We start from the raw sequence: 19,048 nt of genomic DNA, 5'->3' as shown, positions 1-19,048 counted from the left end.
GTCTTTACTGCTGTGCTCTTCTCATCCCTGATCCTGCTGTGATAGGCAGGTCTCTGAACTTCCCCTATTTTAGATCACGTATTTTAAATAATTATGGGTTAGTCACTAGGCAACCACTTTTAAGAGCATTATAGCATCATTTGGTCCCTACTCCCTAGTAGTTATATGCAATGAATGACCCTAAGGATGGCAAACCAGAAACTTCTCTTTATAGCAGATGCCTGATGTTGCTGAGGGCAGGAATTCAAGAAAGAACGAGTTTGCAATTTCATTTTAAAGTGGAGTTCCGCCATGAAAAAGGTATTTTTTTAAAGTCAGCAACTATAAACACTGTAGCGGCTGACTTTTAATAAGGACACGTACCTGTCCAGGAAGCCCGCAATGTCGGCACCCCAAGGCCGATCCGTCCATTGGATTGGGTGCAGGCGCAGCCATAGTAGCTAAGGGAAATCAGCAGTGGAGCCTTTCACAGCCGGTTTCCTACTGCGGATGTGCGAGTCGCATGGCGCCTTCTGAATGAGCCCGTCATCTTCTGGGACACACATAGGTCCCAGAAGGCAACAGGTGGAAGGAAGAGGGGCAGAGCCAAAAGAGGACATGATGTACCTCACCACGGTGGGGCTGGACTGAAAGTTCACTGCTAAAGTACTAAGGTAAGTGAAAAAAAAAACTATCCAAAAATGAGGGGTGGAGGGGTGGTCTTTCCTTTAAGAACAAGTTCTAAAGTTGGGTGGAACTACGCTTTAATTACATGTCATGGTAACAATATGCTTTGCTGATTTAGTAATAGCAAAATGGCCTTACCTACACAAAACAGTGAGTAGTCTTATGAAAAGGCATTTCCACATCAAAAATAGGACAACAGCAGAAATGTAACTAAAATAACATGGCCATGATGCATAGATTAAGTTATGTCGGCCATCAATGAACAGAAAGAAGGGCCGCCACACACTGATGATGTCACTTTTTTGCACAAATGGCTGCAATAGCATTCCCCACCAAAAAACAGCCCCTGCATGTGTTTTACCTAATAAGGCTTACTAGTAGAGATTTTCTACAATTAAAGTAGAACCACAGTAGAGATAAAACTTTTTTTTTTTTTTTTTTGGATAAAGTAAGGGAGTTACAACTCCTATCAATATTTTTTTGCCAACTGAGCCCCAATGAGGATATTTACCTTCACCCCAATTAAGGGAAACCATTGCGCCCCTCCCTCCGCAAGTCACCAGAAATAGTGCCCCTGTGGAGGACCCCCCCATTACTGTTTTGGAGACAACCCAAAATAGGATTTTTTTTTTACTTTCACTTTTGATGATAACGGTAAACAAGAAAAATAGAGAGGGGGTGACGGAAGCGATAAAAAACTAACAGGTGTTCCAATCCATCTCCACTTTGTCCAAAGCTAAAAAAATGGTTTGCCTTTAGTTATACTTTAAAGTGGATTTCCAGGCTTATTAAAAGTCAGCAGCTACAAAAAGTGTAGTTGCTGACTTTTAATAAACAGACACTTACCTGTTCCATGGTCCAGTGGTGCAGCCGAACGGGGTGTCGCTCCTCTCCCCCTCCTCTCCGTCGACGCCTCCATTACCACTCTGGGCACCCGGCTGTGACAGCTTTCGGCTTCACGACCAGGGACGCACAGCGCATGCGCGAGTCGCGTTGCGCTCCTTGAGTGTATAGGCAATCTCCTGAAACCAGCTATTGTGGCTATTATGCTGGAATTACGGTGATATCATCAGTTTGTGAAAGTAGTTCAGTTTTTAGGTCTGTAATCATAAAGTTTCATACAACTTTAATTTGTCCTTTTCAACCCTAAAAGTGCTCAAGTGTAATACAATTAAATTCAAATTATACATTTATAGTCCTTAGAAAAGTAAACATTGCTGAGGAATAGTGGTTTGTTCAAAAACCCAATGGAGGTTCCAATCCTTCTTTCTTTTCGAAAGGAGGTGATGTGATAGCTCAGCAGTATGGGTTGATTTAAACTGTGCACTTTGCAAAGTGCATTTACACTCTGCAAGTGTAGCTTCTCCAAAGTTTAGTAAATTAGGTAAACCTTCACTTTGAAAAGAGTACCCAATCACATGCAAGCAAAATTAAAAAAAAATACTTTTGCTTGCACATGATTGGATGATGGAAGTTAGCAGAGCTTCTGCTCATTTACTAAGCTCTGGAGCAACTGCACTTGCAGAGTGCACAGTCTATTTTCATTTAGTAAATCAACCCCAGAGAGTCTAAACGTTCTCTGCTTTGTTCAAAACAAAACGTTTGGACTAAATATTAGATTTAATGAGAGCACATAGCTTGTAGATATGGAAAAGAAGGTATTCTTCACAGCGCATGCCTCGATGGCATCATTGGCACAGTACATATGGCACACGTTTAGGAGATAGCTACTGTACCTATAGGTAAGCCTTATTATAGGCTTACCTATAGGTACAACTTGAAAATTTAGGTTTACAACCTCTTTGTTTTGTTTTTTTACAACAAGGTTAGTCTTTATTGAGAAGATATCATATATCAATTAACAGACGTTTACAAACTCTTTAATATGTGTTACTTCATGATTATCTGTCCAGAAACCAGGAAATCCTGTCATGACATCACAGGTGTCTACAGACAGGAGTACAAAAAAATCAATCGATCAACCAATCAAGCAACTTGACATTCATTGCTTTTTTATAATATGTAGCACCCTCTATTGTGCTACTAGTGTCAGTACAGGCAAATTAAAGTTATGACTCATAAGTTTGTGAGTCAGAAATTGGGTCAGGGTTAATGCAGGTCAGGCTGAATGGCTCCAAAGAGGCAGGTCTATGGTACTTTCCCCTGGATCTAGAAGTTTGGAGAGGCTTCTAGAAGTTAGTGGGCGGAAGTAAGAAGGTACTGATCTGCATACTTGAGTGAACTTGGCCAATCCGCAAGCAGAATGTCCTGGCAGGGTAGCTAGGTCAGCTCTTAAATATGGGGGAACCATGCCAGCAGGGAGTCGGGTGGAAGATGGAGTGCTGAGGAGGCTGTAGGGGCCTAGTAGGAGCACCAGGGAGCAAAGAGGACAGAGTGAGTACATCAGCATACCCAGAGATTCACAAGAGGAGAGACTGCCACATGTAGCAAGCTTTCAGAAGGACAGCACTGTGCTTAACCATTAGTATCCCTTGCCCTGGGAGCTCTTCGGAGCAGCCTGGTGATCTGGTGAACAAACAACCAGGAGTGCTGGTAGTTCCTGTAGGCAATAGACCTGGGAGCAGTTCTACAGAGGAGAAGAGATACTCCAGTATGCAGTTTACAACATACTGTGCTATTTTCTCAAGGGGACAGAGAGCTCCTAGTCTTCAAGGGACGTTTGCTTTTGATCACTAAAGACTGACGGTGTCCAGGAAGGACAGTCAAGGATTTTGTACAAAGGAAGGAAGTTGTTCCCTTCATTGTTTTTGTCAAGTTGAGCATTCGATAAAACCCGTTTTCCCCATTTAAGTTATTACCTTAATAAAACAACAAAACTAAGCTCAGAGACTAATTTTGCATGTCAGGATGTGAGTGAAAAATGTTTGTTGCCTGGCTGTGCAGGAACCAGTTATCAGCAGACCTTTCGGAGGGGGGTGCTACACATACATACATACCAAGATGTGTATTCTGATCACTGCATGCACTATAGGTACTAACTGCTAGTTTTAGGCCTTACACCATTTATGCATACAGTCCAGGGTGAACACCTCTCCCCAAAGAGGTTATTATTTACTGCTGGAAGAATTGTGGAGGTTTTGTAAATAACCAGGTGTGTCACAACTCTTCCATTTTAGTGGAATATCCCTTGGGAATGTTGTACAATTTGACTGCAAAAAATTTATCTGGTTAAGTGAATATTTCGTATTGCATGCTGGGAGTCAACAATAAAGGAATAAACCATTACAAGGCCCTGGGGAATTCAACATTCATTCAGCCACTCATACATTTGTATATTCCCTCCTCATATCACAAGCAGAAATATGTGTGCTGTAAGTCTCCTCCAGAATTGCTCTTGTTTCTTCTTGCTATAGGCTGCTATTTTGCTGAAGCCCACAGCTCCAGCAGTAAATCATAAAGCGGAACTAAACCTATTGATTTGATGGTTTCAAAAAGCAGTTAAATTCCTGGAACATCAGGAATGCTAACTGTCACATTTGTTTGTATCCTCAACCAAACTGTCAAACCATCAAATAGTTGGTGTCATAACTGATCACATGTGCAGCACCATGGCAATTGCAGATCAAACAGAAGCAGCTTCCTTGGTTGTAAAGGATAGGAGGGTTTAATTCTGCTTTAAGTCTGTCAACAGTTCGGCGTCTACAAACTCGGCAGTGCCTAAAAATGTCTAAAAATGGAAAGGAACTGGACTTTAAACAGTATAGGCACTTATTTTTAATGTTTTACATAGATATAACTGCAAAAGGGGTCAGCCTGAAGTGATCTAGCAAAACTTAATTTTCTGACTTATGTTCCACTTTAATCTTTTGTAATGTAAATCTAGAGCTGGCCCCATCTGGAGGAATTGAATTCTGTGGAATCACCTTTTTTCATGATAGTCAATGTCCCTATTACAGCCTATTAGGAATTAATCAGAATCTACAAGGTGCATTTTCTTATCCTTGCCTTATTAGCAGCAATACACAGAATATTAGACAAATACATCCCACCACTTTTGGGGTGAAACCCAATGCCTTTTACCTACAATCTGCTAATACACTCATTAATGCTACATACGTGGGAAGATTATCAGACAACTTCACCAAAACCATTTCTACTGTGTAAACATTTTGGCCTGTGTTCCAAGCTTTAAAATTACAGCTCAATTGGCAGTTGGATTTAAGGATTTATGATTTTATATAAAAAAAAACAAAAAAACAACAACACATGAGAATGCTGAGAAAAAAAAAATGAGTTCAAAGATGAAGATTACCACCCCCCCCCCCCCTCCCAGAAGAAAAAGAAAAAAAAGAAACCAATGTACACTTTAATTATCCATATTCTGCTAGGGAACCTAGAGCTGAGCACTCACTAAAATGAGAAGATGTGGAAAACCCACAACGACCAATGCACCATAAATAACACAATACACCTAATAATGTATTGTTGTATTACTATCACACAGGGATGCATTTGTTAGAATGAAAGTCACAGGGGTGGAACCATTGTGCACCAAGATGGCTATTTTAAATAAATATCAATTCCCCTGAGAACACTTCTAATTACTGTCATTGACTTGTATCAGCAGAATTTGTAAATAGGATCAGTAAGCACCACATTATTTCAAATAACACATTTACTTGGAAATTCAAATAAAAAAGTAAAGCTTTCCATTTTCATAAATAGGAGGTAAGAGTGCAGTACAGGAAAAAAAAAACTAAATGTTCCTTATGTAAGATTACAATCTAAGATACCTAAGGCACATCATCGCAATCAAAAATACTAAAATTGCTAAAGGTAATGCCTGAATTCTTCTTCTATCATTGTGCCTGAAATAAAGAATAAAAAAACAAAAAAACTAAAGGTAATTTAAAAAAAGTAAAGGTCGTAACCACAAAAAAAAGTTTTGCTGTACACATGGTATGTTCTATTTTACCTCTGCTGTAATCATCCATCATTGGTTCTGATTTTGGTATAACAAACTGAAGTTTACGTCCTGATAAAGTAATGCAGAAAAAATTCTAGCAAAAAATTCCCTGCTACTTTAGTTAAAAAATAATTTAAAGCAGCCAAATTTGACACACACTCATATATACAATTATATGTCACATACATATGGTACAGGCATGTGCATGTACAAACAAATACAGTATGGGCAGTAAACATCTGTATCGTTCAAATATCAAATGGAAAACGGGATGGATAGATAAGTCTTTGACCATCATTATCAACCCAAACAAATAATCTTCCAACATACGCATTTATATATTATAACAAAAGCATATACTGTATAGCAGACATGTTTATTTGTTTGGCCTGCAGAGCCATATGCAAATCCACTTTATCCTGAGCTTTACTTCCAATGTGCAAACCAAAATTGCCTGAAAATGAACTAAATGAAGTTATAAACGCTGTGGTTACAGGTTTTTCTGTATTTGCAAACAGATCTGAATAGGGTTTTGTGTAGTCTGATGTTCCTATCAATGACGTAATGCACACCATTACCACAGGGCAGGGCTTGCAACTATGAATGTATCCGCATTGTCATGCCTTCAGAATAGTAGTAAAATTCAGTTTTCATTTGCCCTATAAGGAGAATTTTCTTTTTTCACTAACAGGGATTCAAAATGAATAAAAGTTACATACTTCTGTATAATTCCCAATTCCCAGTACTATAAATATTGCTATACATACTACCAATATTATAAGATATTCTACATGACTCCACTGAAATGTTACTATATGTAACATAATAATATGTAATATAAAATAGGTAATATTTAATATAAAATATTAAATATAAATCCTAATTAGCATGTGAACAATCTCTCTAATAAACACACTTGAGCAATCTCAGGAAATCCATGTAGTGTGGTGTTATACAAACAACAGGTGTACATACTATATCATTTAAAAATAATGTTCCACAATGTAAAATGAACAGTGCATATTTGTACCATGCTGCTCAGTCTGAAAGATTTTTTTTTTCTTTAATGTACTGTGAATGCTGTTATTTTCTCAGTAGTAAAATGCATGTGTAATATACTGCAGTGAGTTCGGTCAACTAGTCATTTAGTAGGAGCAGATTACACAGCAGTGAGTGAATAGTCTAATTGGTAATAATAAGATGTAATGGAACCAGTGCACACCCAGTCTAGGAAAACTGGCGATACATGGTTCACAATACACGTAGCTAACATAGACAGCTGGTATTTTTTCCATATCATAAACAAGGTGTTCATTTTCTCCATTGTAATGTTTCTTATTCTCTGTGAAATTATTTTAATTTTAATGTATAACTGGAGTGGCGTAGAAAAAAAAAGGGTATCTTAATGTACTAATTGCAAAGGAGCATAGAAATATAAGGACAGTAGTATATCTTTTCTAGATTTAATATAACTTTTTTGTCCTCCATCAAACACTTTTCCAGTTATGTCAATTTTTTGCCATACTGCCAAATCAGTTCCACACAGATCAATAGGGGATAAAAATGGGGGGTGGGGGGAATTTTTTTTTTTCTGTTAACCTATCGGTGTTCGTATGGCATAAAATTTACGTCCTTCCAATTTAGAGGGTCCCCGCCTCTTTTCTTCCCAAGGGTTCGCTGACGCAACATTTTTCTGTCACCTGCAATTATATTACGTAATTCTATTTGCGGGTAAATGTTGACATTCTTCAAAAATAAAAAAGATCCAACAACTTGTAATTTCAAAATGAGCTTTTACCATTCCCGGCTATATTTCCGCAAAATGGCAACCGTGGGTTTGCTAATCGCTGGATGTCCAGTGGACCAGAGACTATGAGCGAAACAATGATATAAGCTGAAAATCCACAACCCTGGGACTAAATGACAGATGTAACTTTTCTATCATTCAGAATGACTGTACATCAGTTACTGAAGACAACGCTTGCAGTCAAGTTTGTTAAGTATTACAGTACTTGGTGCCATTGCACAATGTAGGAACCCCACATGCACCCCAATAGTATTCTTGCGCTTGGTTATTTTCAACTCTCTGCACTGCAGTTGACTGCAGCTTACCCTGTTCTTGTCTACTAAGGGGGTGGAGGGGGAGGGGGGGGTGATTTTAATGTTTGGATCCAGCCAGTCTGCCTAGTATTACCTTTGCGGGGAACAGCTACTACTATCAATCACAGCGCACCCTTTGACGCACACTGATTCTGGTAATGAGATTTTGTTTGCCCTGACACTCTGCATTTGGCTCACTGTGCAGTTGTTTGACAAATGACAGCTCTTGGGGATGACTCAGACTCCGCAGAACCAGAAGGTCTCATTTTTAACCCCTTCTCTGCCAGAGGGACCTTGAACAGAAAGCACTGCAGGCAAAGGAGGCAGCGAAGAGTGCTTGGGGACATGCTAGTTCTGCAGCAAGCTTGCTACACTTTGAGCCAACTACTGCAATAAGTTGTCATCTCCTGGTAAGGCAACAACCAAAAAAAAAAAAAAGCAACAAAGTGAGGTTACCCAAAGAAACCAATCAGCGCTCACTATTCCGCCTATTTCTAAATTTACAGATCACGTTACTTAATAATAATCAGAATTAGTGCCAACTCTATAGTATGACAGCAATTTTCCCAAGAAGCTAGGTCCTTTAAAAATAAATAAAAAAAAGACACATCTGTGATTGACACTTACAGTCCAAAGCTGATTGCACAAATATATATATATCTACATCTATATATATATATATATCTATATATATATCTACATCTCTCTCTCTCTATATATATATAGATAGATAGATAGATAGATAGATAGATAGATAGATAGATATCTATAGATATATAAATATATATAAATAAATATATAAATATATATAAATAAATATATATATATATATATATATAGAGAGAGAGAGAGAGAGAGAGAGAGAGAGAGAGAGAGAGAGAGAGAGAGAGAGAGAGATATCTATGGATATATCTATCTCTCTCTCTATAGATATAGATATATACACACACAACAAAAAAGATTGTGCAAAACTACAAAGTAAGTTGTATTGCAATTTGCAAATGAAAATGACAGTGCATAAAGGCGAGCAATAAAAAAATATTATCTGTCTTATACAATACAAAAAAAATAAAGAAGAATGCTTTTTCTCATTACTGCTAGTTCACAATCAGGAATCGGTTGCAAATGACAGCTGCAAAAAAAAAAGTTACTAAGTTGTCCCCTATCATGACAGCGCTGTGTTCTCATCGCCTGGAGAAGCAAGGGACAGCAGTAGCTGTGAGAGTGTGGCTGGCCCGGTAATAGAATGTTGCTGCCCTGAGTGTAGCCCTACTTACCTCTGTCCAGCTTGTACTCCGCTCGGCAGTAGCAGGCAGCAGCAGCGGCGGTGTAACTGTCAGCAGCGCAGGGAGCTGTCCGCGGCTCAGTGCTGAAAGGGCCAACAGCAGCAGCAGCGGCGGCGGCGGCACACAGGGAGGACTAAGCACATTGGGTGGATCTTACGCTGCAGTTCTATTCTGCTGCAGTGCTGAATAAGAGCAAAGAAGGAACAAAGTCTCTCAGTCACACACACACATAGCTTTTTGTAGTGGAGAACACGGGAGGCACAAGGCGTACAGATGAAATGAGCAGGCAGGGAAGATTTGTGGGCAATCAATAATTGAAAGGCTGGGAGTGGAGTGGGCAATCCCAGCTCGTGCAGGGAAGCAGCTGTGGGGGTGGAGAGAGAATGGCAGCATTATAGGGGGGTGACAGGTTTTGCTTGAATAACAATGTAGCAGCCAGCATGTTGGAAGTGTGTGGTGGGAAGATTTTGTGGAAGGGGGGTCAGACAAAAGTTAGGAAGTGCAGGATTCCCCTATGTGTATGGACATTTAGGGGCAGATCAGATCTCCTGTGCTTAGTGTGTGGGGCAATAAAGTGTTCTGGAAGAAAATGCATTTAAGGTAACAGAGAAAAGGCTGCAGTAGAAGAGATCACAGCCAGTGAGGGGTTTCATGTGTCTTTAGCTCCTCCTAACATAGTGCTTCTCCTACAGACAGAGCTGCACAACTGATTAGGGTTGTAAAGTTTTACTATGAAAGCCACAGTCATTGTGAGATATAGACCCTCCTCACTAAAAACACGTCATTGATGGCATACTGTATAGCACTGTGCAACTTATGTTATAATGTTCACACATTACAAAATAAAACTGGAGAGTGCAAAATCTGGTGCAGCTGTGCATAGAAATCAATCAGCTTCCATTTTTTTTTTTTTTTTTGTCAAAGCTGTTTGTAAAGGCAGAAGGCTTTTGATCTTAAAGCACCACTAAAGGTTTGTTTAAAACAAAAAAACAAACATATCATACTTACCTCCACTGTGCAACTTGTTTTGCAGAGTGGTCCTGAACCTGCTCGTCTGGGGTCCCTCAGCGACTCTTGTGGCTCCTCCCCACATCAGACAACCCCCTAGGAGAAGCACTCTCCCAGGGGGTTACCTTGCGGGCACGCTCCCAAGTCCTGAATTCGGTGTCCATAGATGCCGAATGCAGGACTCGGCCCTGCTCCCCCGGTCATTGGGTTTGATTGACAGCAGCAGGAGCCAATGGCTGCGCTGCTATCAATCTATCCAATCAAGAGCTGAGAACCCAGGCAGAGAGAGAGCGCATCCCCGTGGGACAAGTTTGAGGGTTCAGGTAAGTAAAACAGGGGGGCTGGGGTGCCGGTCACTGCAAGGTGTTTTTTCACCTTAATGCATTGGATGAATTAAGGTGAAAAAACACGAACCTTTACAACCCCTTAATGCATTCTATGCATTAAGGTAAAAAGCCTTCTGTGTGCACTGTGCAGCTGCCCCCCTCAGACCCCCCTAATACTTACCTAAGCCCATCCCTTCCCAGCGATGTCCACGAGTCCCTCGGATGCCCAGGACTATCCCTCCTGATTGGCTGAGACACAGCAATGGTGCCATTGGCTCCTATTTCTGGCAATCAAAGTCAGCTAGCCAATCAGAAGAGAGAGGGGCATGGCCAAAATGCAGCTCCGTGTCTGAATGGACACAGGGAGCTGCTACTCGGCTCAGGTGATCCCATAGCAAGCTGCTTGCTGTGGGGGCACTCGACAGGAGGGAGGGGCCAGGAGCATTCTGGCCAATGAAATTAGATAATGCCCAAGTGCCTAAACACATCTAAACAAGTTTACAAGCGTCAAGCCAAAAAAAAAAGCTGCTGCCAGGAGGAAAGGCGTCTAGGAGATATGGAAGAAAAAGGAAAATTGATTACACACCATGAAAGGAAGAACTACTGTAGAATCAGGGCTCAAGTCCTGGGGGAACGCATGGGAACGGAGTTCCTGTACTTTTTCGAGCTAGCAGCCGCTTCCTGCAAGACTTTGAAGTATGCAAACTGTTTGGTAGGTAGGTGCTACACCAGCAGCCGCCGACACAGCTCGCAATAGTAATTGCCGCACACCAGGGGTGGACTGACCATTCAGGCATTGCCAGTAGGGGGCCCCATGACAGCTTCCTCTTCAATCTACCTGTCAATCACAGCTAGCTGACGGGTAGATCAGGTCCCTGCTGTTAAAGATTGTATTTAGTCAGACCTCTCGTGATGCCCTCCTCCCCGCCGGCCCCTCCTGATTTTCTGTCTCCTCATCCCCCCCCCCCCAGTCTCCTGCATACTTGCTCTGTGTGTCCTGCTGAATCCCCCCCCCCCCCCTCCTCTATCTTCAGTGCCATATGATGAGAGAACCCAGAGGAGGAGCACAGCTATTCTGCTCACAGGACATGCAGGGAGAGAGGTGAGCTGAGGGAGGAACATCAGTTTTGGGTGGTAAGCTGAGCACAATACCTGGCAAAGTTTAATGCCAGGAGGGAAGTTTATGTGAAAATATGTGAAGGGTTGGAATAGCAGCGAGTGTGTGTTGGAGCCCTGCAGAGTTTGCAGCCCCCCAAGCTAACATACATCTCCTGAGCAGGAACACATCACTATCTCCCTAAGCATTCTGTCAAGATAATGTGCAGTTAATTTATGACATTTCCGTTTAACCCTGTGTTATCCAAACTCTGTTCAATGAGAAGTGTAAACTCACCACATAAACACTCTGTATACAAAATAACATTCCCCAATAAAGATCAGAACAGGATGTTCACATTTGCATGGAAGCACAATTGAATGAATGCTGATTATTCAGAGAATTACCATATTTATGTTTATTGAGGATTGTTTTTTCTTTTTTATGTACTAACAGTTAAGCTTCATGCAACAATACGAAAACTGGATGAAAAATACCACTTTTGAAGTGTTCGTGCATATGAGCGCATCATTTTTTTTTTGGTGAGGGACTGGATCTTGGGTGGGAGTTCCCACACTTTTTTCCCCAGGACTTGATCCCTGTGTAGAATAGTTACTTTATTGTCAAAGGACGTAAAAGGACGTTAAAGGAACATTGGTAGACCGGTTTTACACAGATAACTCATGCTTGTTCACAACCAAGCACGAGTTATACGTGTGAAACTGGTCTACCAATGTTCCCGTAACGTCCTGTCCACACTTCACTTCCCTATCCACAACTTAGATGGGTCCAGTGAGTATTACTCACATCGCTGACTCAAAAATATGCTACAGCCCCTGGATTTCCAATGGTCTGTGCTCTGACCCAGGCTCAGAAGCACATTGCCCCTGGAAGCTGAACAGAGGAGTGTTTCTATTCTACTGAAGAATACAGCCAGTGGGGGGTTAGCGTGTGTTATTTAAAGGCAGCGCAGCAATCATGTGCAAAATGATAGCTTCCAAAAATTGCTTCCTATCTGATCTGACTCCAGAAAACAGAAGCCAAGATGCTATGGACCCCCACCATTTTCACCTCTCTGCAGATCTTGTAATCTACAGTTACAAAAAAAGTATGTGAACCCTTTTGGAATGATATGGATTTCTGCACAAATTGGTCATAAAATGTGATCTGATCTTCATCTAAGTCACAACAATAGACAATCACAGTCTGCTTAAACTAATAACACACAAACAATTAAATGTTACCATGTTTTTATTGTACATACCATGTAAACATTCACAGTGCAGGTGGAAAAAATATGTGAACCCTTGGATTTAATAACTGGTTGAACCTCCTTTGGCAGCAATAAAGTCAACCAAACGTTTCCTGTATTTGCAGATGAGACATGCACAATGGTCAGGAGTAATTCTTGACCATTCCTCTTTACAGAACTGTTTCAGTTCAACAATATTCTTGGGATGTCTGGTACGAATCACTTTCCTGAGGTCATGCCACAGCATCTCAATCGGGTTGAGGTCAGGACTCTGACTAGGCCACTCCAGAAGGCGTATTTTCTTCTGTTTAAGCCATTCTGTTGTTGATTTACTTCTATGCTTTGGGTTGTTGTCCTGTTGCAACACCCATCTTCTGTTGAGCTTCAGCTGGTGGACAGATGGCCTTAAAGGGGTTGTAAAGGTAAATGTTTTTTCACCTTAATGCATTCTATGCATTAAGGTGAAAAAACATCTGACAGTGCCTGGGCCCCCAGACCCCCTCCCCCCGTTTTACTTACCTCACCCTTCGAAAATCCCACGCTCGCCCCCGCCGTCCTTTCCACCATTCAGCCTGGCCGCTTATTGGCTGGAGTGGATGGATGGAAAGCAGCGCAGCCATTGGCTCCCACTGCTGTCAATCACATCCACTGACGCGGAGCGCCGGTGGGCAGGGCCGCGTGATACAGCGAGCAGCTATAGCTGCCGGCTGTATCACGGGAGCGTGCCCGCAGGTGCTTCTCACCATGCGAGGGAGCTCGCAAGAACGTGAGAAGTACCTGCGGGAGGAAGCCGAGACAGCCGCCGAGGGACCCCAGAAGAGCAGGTTCAGGGCCACTCTGTGCAAAACGAGCTGCACAGTGGAGGTAAGTACAACATGTTTGTTATTTAAAAAAAAAAAAAAATTCACTTTACAATCCCTTTAAGTTCTCCTGCAAAATATCTTGATAAACTTGGGAATTCATTTTTCCTTCGATGATAGCAATCCGTCCAGGCCCTGACGGCGCAAAGCAGCCCCAAACCATGATGCCCCCACCAACATACTTCACAGTTGGGATGAGGTTTTGATGTTGTGCTGTGCCTCCTTTTCTCCACAAATAGTGTGTGTGTGTTTCTTCCAAACAACTCAACTTTGGTTTCATCTGTCCATAGAATATTTTGCCAGTACTGCTGTGGAACATCCAGGTGCTCTTGCGCAAACTGTAAATGTGCAGCAATGTTTTTTTTGGACAGCAGTGGCTTCCTCTGTGGTATCCTCCCATGAAATCCATTCTTGTTTAGTGTTTTACCTATCATAGATTCGCTAACGCGGATGTTAGCATATGCCAGAGACTTTTGTAAGTCTTTAGCTGAGACTCTAGGATTCTTTTTCACCTCATTTAGCAGTCTGTGCTGTGCTCTTGCAGCCATCTTTACAGGACACCCACTCCTAGGCAGAGTAGCAGCAGTGCGGAACTTCCTCCATTTATAGACAATTTATCTTACCATGGACTGATAAACAGCAAGGCTTTTGGAGATACTTTATAACCCTTTCCAGCTTTATGCAAGTCAACAATTCTTAATCGTAGGTCTTCTGAGAGCTCTTTTGTTTGAGGCATCATTCACATCAGGCAATGATGCTTGTGAAAAGCAAACCCAGATCTGGTGTGTGTTTTTTATAGGGCAGGGAAGCTGTAACCAACTCCTCCAATCTCATCTCATTGATTGGACTCCAGTTGGCTGACAACTCACTCTAATTAGCTCTTGGAGATCTCATTAGTCTAGGGGTCCACATACTTTTTCCACCTGAACTGTGAATGTTTACATGGTGTGTTCAATAAAAACATGGTAACATTTAATTCTTTGTGTGTTATTAGTTTAAGCAGACTGTGATTGTCTATTGTTGTGACTTAGATGAAGATCAGATCACATTTTATCCATATCATTCCAAAAGGGTTCACATACTTTTTTTTTCAACTGTATATTTAATGTGCTTTAGGTATCTTCATTTTACCAAAAGAAGGGATTTTCTAACCAGTAAACTGTTTGTGATGGGGATAAAACTACCAATGAAGGACAGGCAGCAGAAACTGAACCAAATCCTCACCATGTGTTTTAATGGCGTGAATTGGTTACATGGGAAAGATGTTGTGAGATTAAAAAGCATTCACAGAAATTTAGCTATATTAGGGGTGATGATGGAAATCACTGTCATATTTCATATGGTCCTGCATCGGCCAGCTAGTAAAGAATCCACAAAAAAATGAAACGTTAAAAATCAAATAACTAATCAAAATTGATCAGCTTCACACTACTAGACCCCATCCTCGAAAAGAACAATTATTGTTACAAATGGTGTCTCATGAAACATTACATAGTTAGTCTGGCTGAAAAAAAAAATCCATCAAGTTCAACGTGTTTAAACATGTTAAAAGAGACCCTGTCTCATCAAGGTATATTTCTACCTTTGCAGCCAACTTTGGGAAAACCACACTATACAGTATGTTTGTTATAAGTTCTCATTTACACTGCTAGCCTAAAACTTATTTAAAAAATATGAATTACTTTTCTAATTTCTTTAGAGCAGGGGTCTTCAAACTTTATAAAGAAAGGCCCAGTTTACTGTCACTCAGACTTTAGGGGGGCCAGACTGTGCTCAGTGGGAGTAAACAATGCCTAATCTTTGGTATTAGGGGGAGAAATAGCTGGTGTCAGTAGGCGGAATAGTGCCCCATTTTTTTGTCAGTGGAAGGAATTATGCCTCAAGGAACAGATAAAGGCAAGCAAAGGACTGCATCCAGGTTTGGAGACCACTACTTAAGAGCATTATAATGCACAGGACTCTATAGGCAGCTTGTTCACTGGTTCTGCACCCATCTCTCAAATGGCAATCTCCCAGTTCTCTCAGGATTTCCCTAACCAGTCCTCCCGAATGTGCTCACTCACCAGCCCTCCTGGCTGTGACCAGTAGGCCTCCTGGAGACTCTAATGCTGCATACAGACAATTGCAATTTCCGACAACCAACCTGTGGATTTATTTCTGACGGATGTTGGCTGAAACTTGTCTTGCATACACACGGACGCACAAATGTTTTCAGAAATTCTAATTGACAAGAACGTGCTGACGTACAACATGTACGACGGGACTAGAAAAAGGAAGTTAAATAGCCAGTGCGGCTCTTCTGCTTGATTCCGAGCATGCGTGGAATTTTGTGCGTCAGTATTGTGTACACACGATCGGAATTTCCGACAACGGATTTTGTTTGTAGAAACAAGAAAGGTCCTGGACTGCCGCACTCTGTAGAAAGGCATCTTTATTATGAAAAGTAAAAATCCAACCTAACAGTCACATCAAGTAAGGACAAAACATGGATCAAATACTGACGTGTTTCACATCGCTAGATGCTTACTCATAGCATCTAACGACGTGAAACGCGTCATCTATTGATCCCTGTTTTGTCCTTACTTGATGTGACTGTTAGGTTGGATTTTTACTTTTCATAATAAAGATGCCTTTCTACAGAGTGCGGCAGTCCAGGACCTTTCTTGTTTCTACAGACTTGAGCAAAGCCAGCACCTGAGAGATCATAGTAGGGCGGGAGCACCTGTGAAAGTCTGGAGGCTTAGTTAACCACATTCCCTTTCCAACGGATTTTGTTGTCGGAAAATTTGGGATCCAGCTCTCAAATTTTTTCTGTCAGAAATTCTGACAGAAAATGTCTGATGGAGCCTACACACAGGCGGACTTTCCGACAACAAGCTCACATCGAACATTTATTGTCGGAAATTCTGTGACATTAGAGTGCCTCTGATTCCAGAATCTCTTCACTCCTCCCGGATGCACCCGAGCCCCAGCCCGGGATCACCCCCCCATGGGCCCAACAGCCTCCACACCCTCTCACTCCAGCTCCCCCACTTGACAACTCCTCACCAGCTGGACTGACCACAGGTATTTAAGGAGGCCTGCCCCCTGCCAATCCAAGTTGGTCCAAGACCTTCTGGAAGGAAGGGGGAGGTGATGGTGATGCCATCTGTCAGTCACCCAACTCTCCCTGAACCCCTCCCAGCCCAGAATGAAACAAACAGGCTTAGCCACAAGTAAGGTCTGCCCAAATTTTCCTACCCTGTCAAAAAACTCCTCACTTCTAACACTCATTAACTAGAGGGTGCTACAGCTACAAGCAGGTAAAGAGACAAGACGTACAACTTTTGAAAGGGGGCATATGACAAACTTATAAGTGGTTCAAAAGACCCTTTACTAATTCAATGTACAATTTTCATAAAGACTAAAAAGATAAGCTATTTAAAAAAAAACTCTATTTAACTTAAAGTTTTACTAAACCCACAACAGGAAAATCAGTCTGTATATGAAGTAAAGCATACTTGCTATACTTACTGTGGAACCTAAAGGGATAACACACTGCATTGTGTAAAAAGGCTGTTTGATCCTGTCTTCTCTGGTCCTCCCCTTCTACCACGGTCCCCAATCCATCTGCTGATAGTACAGAGCCTTGGAGGCACTCTACACATGTTCCGTTTGGTGTGTATTGCTAGACAGTTTTTTTTTTCTTGGGAGGGTGCATGCGATCAATACAGGGCCAATCAGCGCTGTCCAGACAGAGGGTCAGGGGTCCTGTAGCCTCATAGGACATCCAGAGGAGAATAAAAACTCCACCTACAAGCTTTAACCAGACACTGACAAAAGTCACAAGACTGCTATATACTGTTGATGAGAAAAGGTATTTAGCAGTTTATATTTACTAAAATGATTACATTTCGATGTTCTGTGTACTGTGGGAGACCAGATATAGTGGATGCAGGCTCCAGGGTTTAGTAACAATTTAAGAGGCTGGAACATAGGCAAATCTGCCAGCATGTCAAAGTTATTTTTCACTTAGTTATGTTTCCTTACATAGTGGAAAATGAATCTTAATAGCGTTGACTTCAATACTTGATAAATGAAACCAAAAACATTTCCGCAAAGTTTGTCCAAATAAATTTGCCTGACTTTGCTTTAGCTTAATAAATATGTCTCTGCCTATTTCAGCATATGTTAAAATGTCTTTCAGGACTATAATGTGTACCACATACAATAAACACCTATTCCTTGGCTGCCAAAACATGTTCTTCAGTAAGAATGGACATTAAAAGTTTTATATGTTATACCATTTAGAACGTTTGGACCATGAACACGATAGAGATAAACACACATGTGAAAAATCTGTGTGTTTCTTCAGCAATCTTTTCACCATGAAAAAGACAACAGGTAATCTTCAAAAATCCTATCTTCATGAAAAATTGAATGGCATCACAATGAATGCTCTTTATCTACAGTATATGACAATTGAACTTGAAAAAAAAAAATGTCAGGCCTAAAGGCCCGTACACACGATAGGACTTTTTGACAATGCATCAGACAGACGGTTTTCATCAGACAAATGTTGGCTGTGCGAACAGACAAACTTTTCGACAACAAAAGTCTGATGGAGCAAAGTCCGATTGTGTGTACAGAAAACCATCGGACTTTACAAATGTGCATGCTCAGAACCAATGCAAAAGATCAGACAACAATACAGAAGTTGACCAAAGGTGGTGTTAAAGAGCAGAAAAACCATGTGATTTGGTGAAAGTTGGCTGAAAAAGTCCGAAAAGTTGGCAGAAAATTTGAGAACCTGCTAGCCAACATTTGTTGGCAGAAAGTCCGCCAATAAATGTTCAATGGAGTATACACATGGTTGGACTTTCAGCCAACAAGCTCACATCCAACATTTGTTGTCAGAAAATCCGATCACGTGTACGGGGCATAAGACCCCTTTCACATTGAGGCAGTTTACAGGCGTTTTAGCTCTAGAAATAGCATCTGTAAAGCGCTTGAAAACTGCCTCCCATTCATTACAATGGGTGCTTCCACACCCGGGCGGTGCTCGTGGGACGTTTGGAAAAGTCCTGCAAGCAGCATCTTTGGGGAGGTTTGGGAGCGCTGTATACAGCCCTCCCAAAACACCCCTGCCCATTGCAACAAATGGGCAGTGCTTCCAAAGCTCTTGAAAAGCGTTACTGAAAGCGCAGCAGCATGGGGGTTTTTATCCCCTTTTTTGGGGTTGTTGTGGAAATTTGTATTAATCTATGTTGTCAGATGTCCCCCAGTGTCAGTTTTGCTGTAATACACTCATGTGAGGGTATTCGCACATACAGACACTGGTGGAAGACCATTGAATGCGGAAACCTTCCCGTGGACACGACGGATCTGTTTGCTCTTTTAAGGATGTTTGTTTATGCCTCACCAGGGAACTGGCCACTCCATGGGGACCGCAGTTAAACTCCTAAGTAAGCAGGTCTGTGTACTTGGGAACTATAGTATGACCATACAAAATTATGGCCCACTGGGCCATAATGTAGTATGGCTCGCA

The 19,048-nt window shown here is 41.5% G+C and overlaps 1 protein-coding gene across 1 annotated transcript in view; it reads right to left on the bottom strand.

Annotated features, from left to right (window-relative positions):
• Positions 1-9,474, bottom strand: part of SV2C (synaptic vesicle glycoprotein 2C) — a 305,412-nt gene extending 295,938 nt beyond the window's left edge. The window contains exon 1 of the mRNA XM_077462561.1: positions 8,971-9,474. The gene's annotated coding sequence lies outside the window, so the exon portion shown is untranslated. The remainder of the gene's footprint in view (positions 1-8,970) is intronic.
• Positions 9,475-19,048: the final 9,574 nt, after the last annotated feature.

This window comes from Lithobates pipiens, unplaced genomic scaffold, assembly GCF_037356315.1.
Source record: "Lithobates pipiens isolate NorthernLeopardFrog02 unplaced genomic scaffold, aLitPip1_a1.2 Scaffold_3, whole genome shotgun sequence".
NCBI classification, from domain to species: Eukaryota; Metazoa; Chordata; class Amphibia; order Anura; family Ranidae; genus Lithobates; species Lithobates pipiens.
Note: the sequence above shows the minus strand (reverse complement) of the source record. Positions and strands in the feature narration are given on the sequence as shown.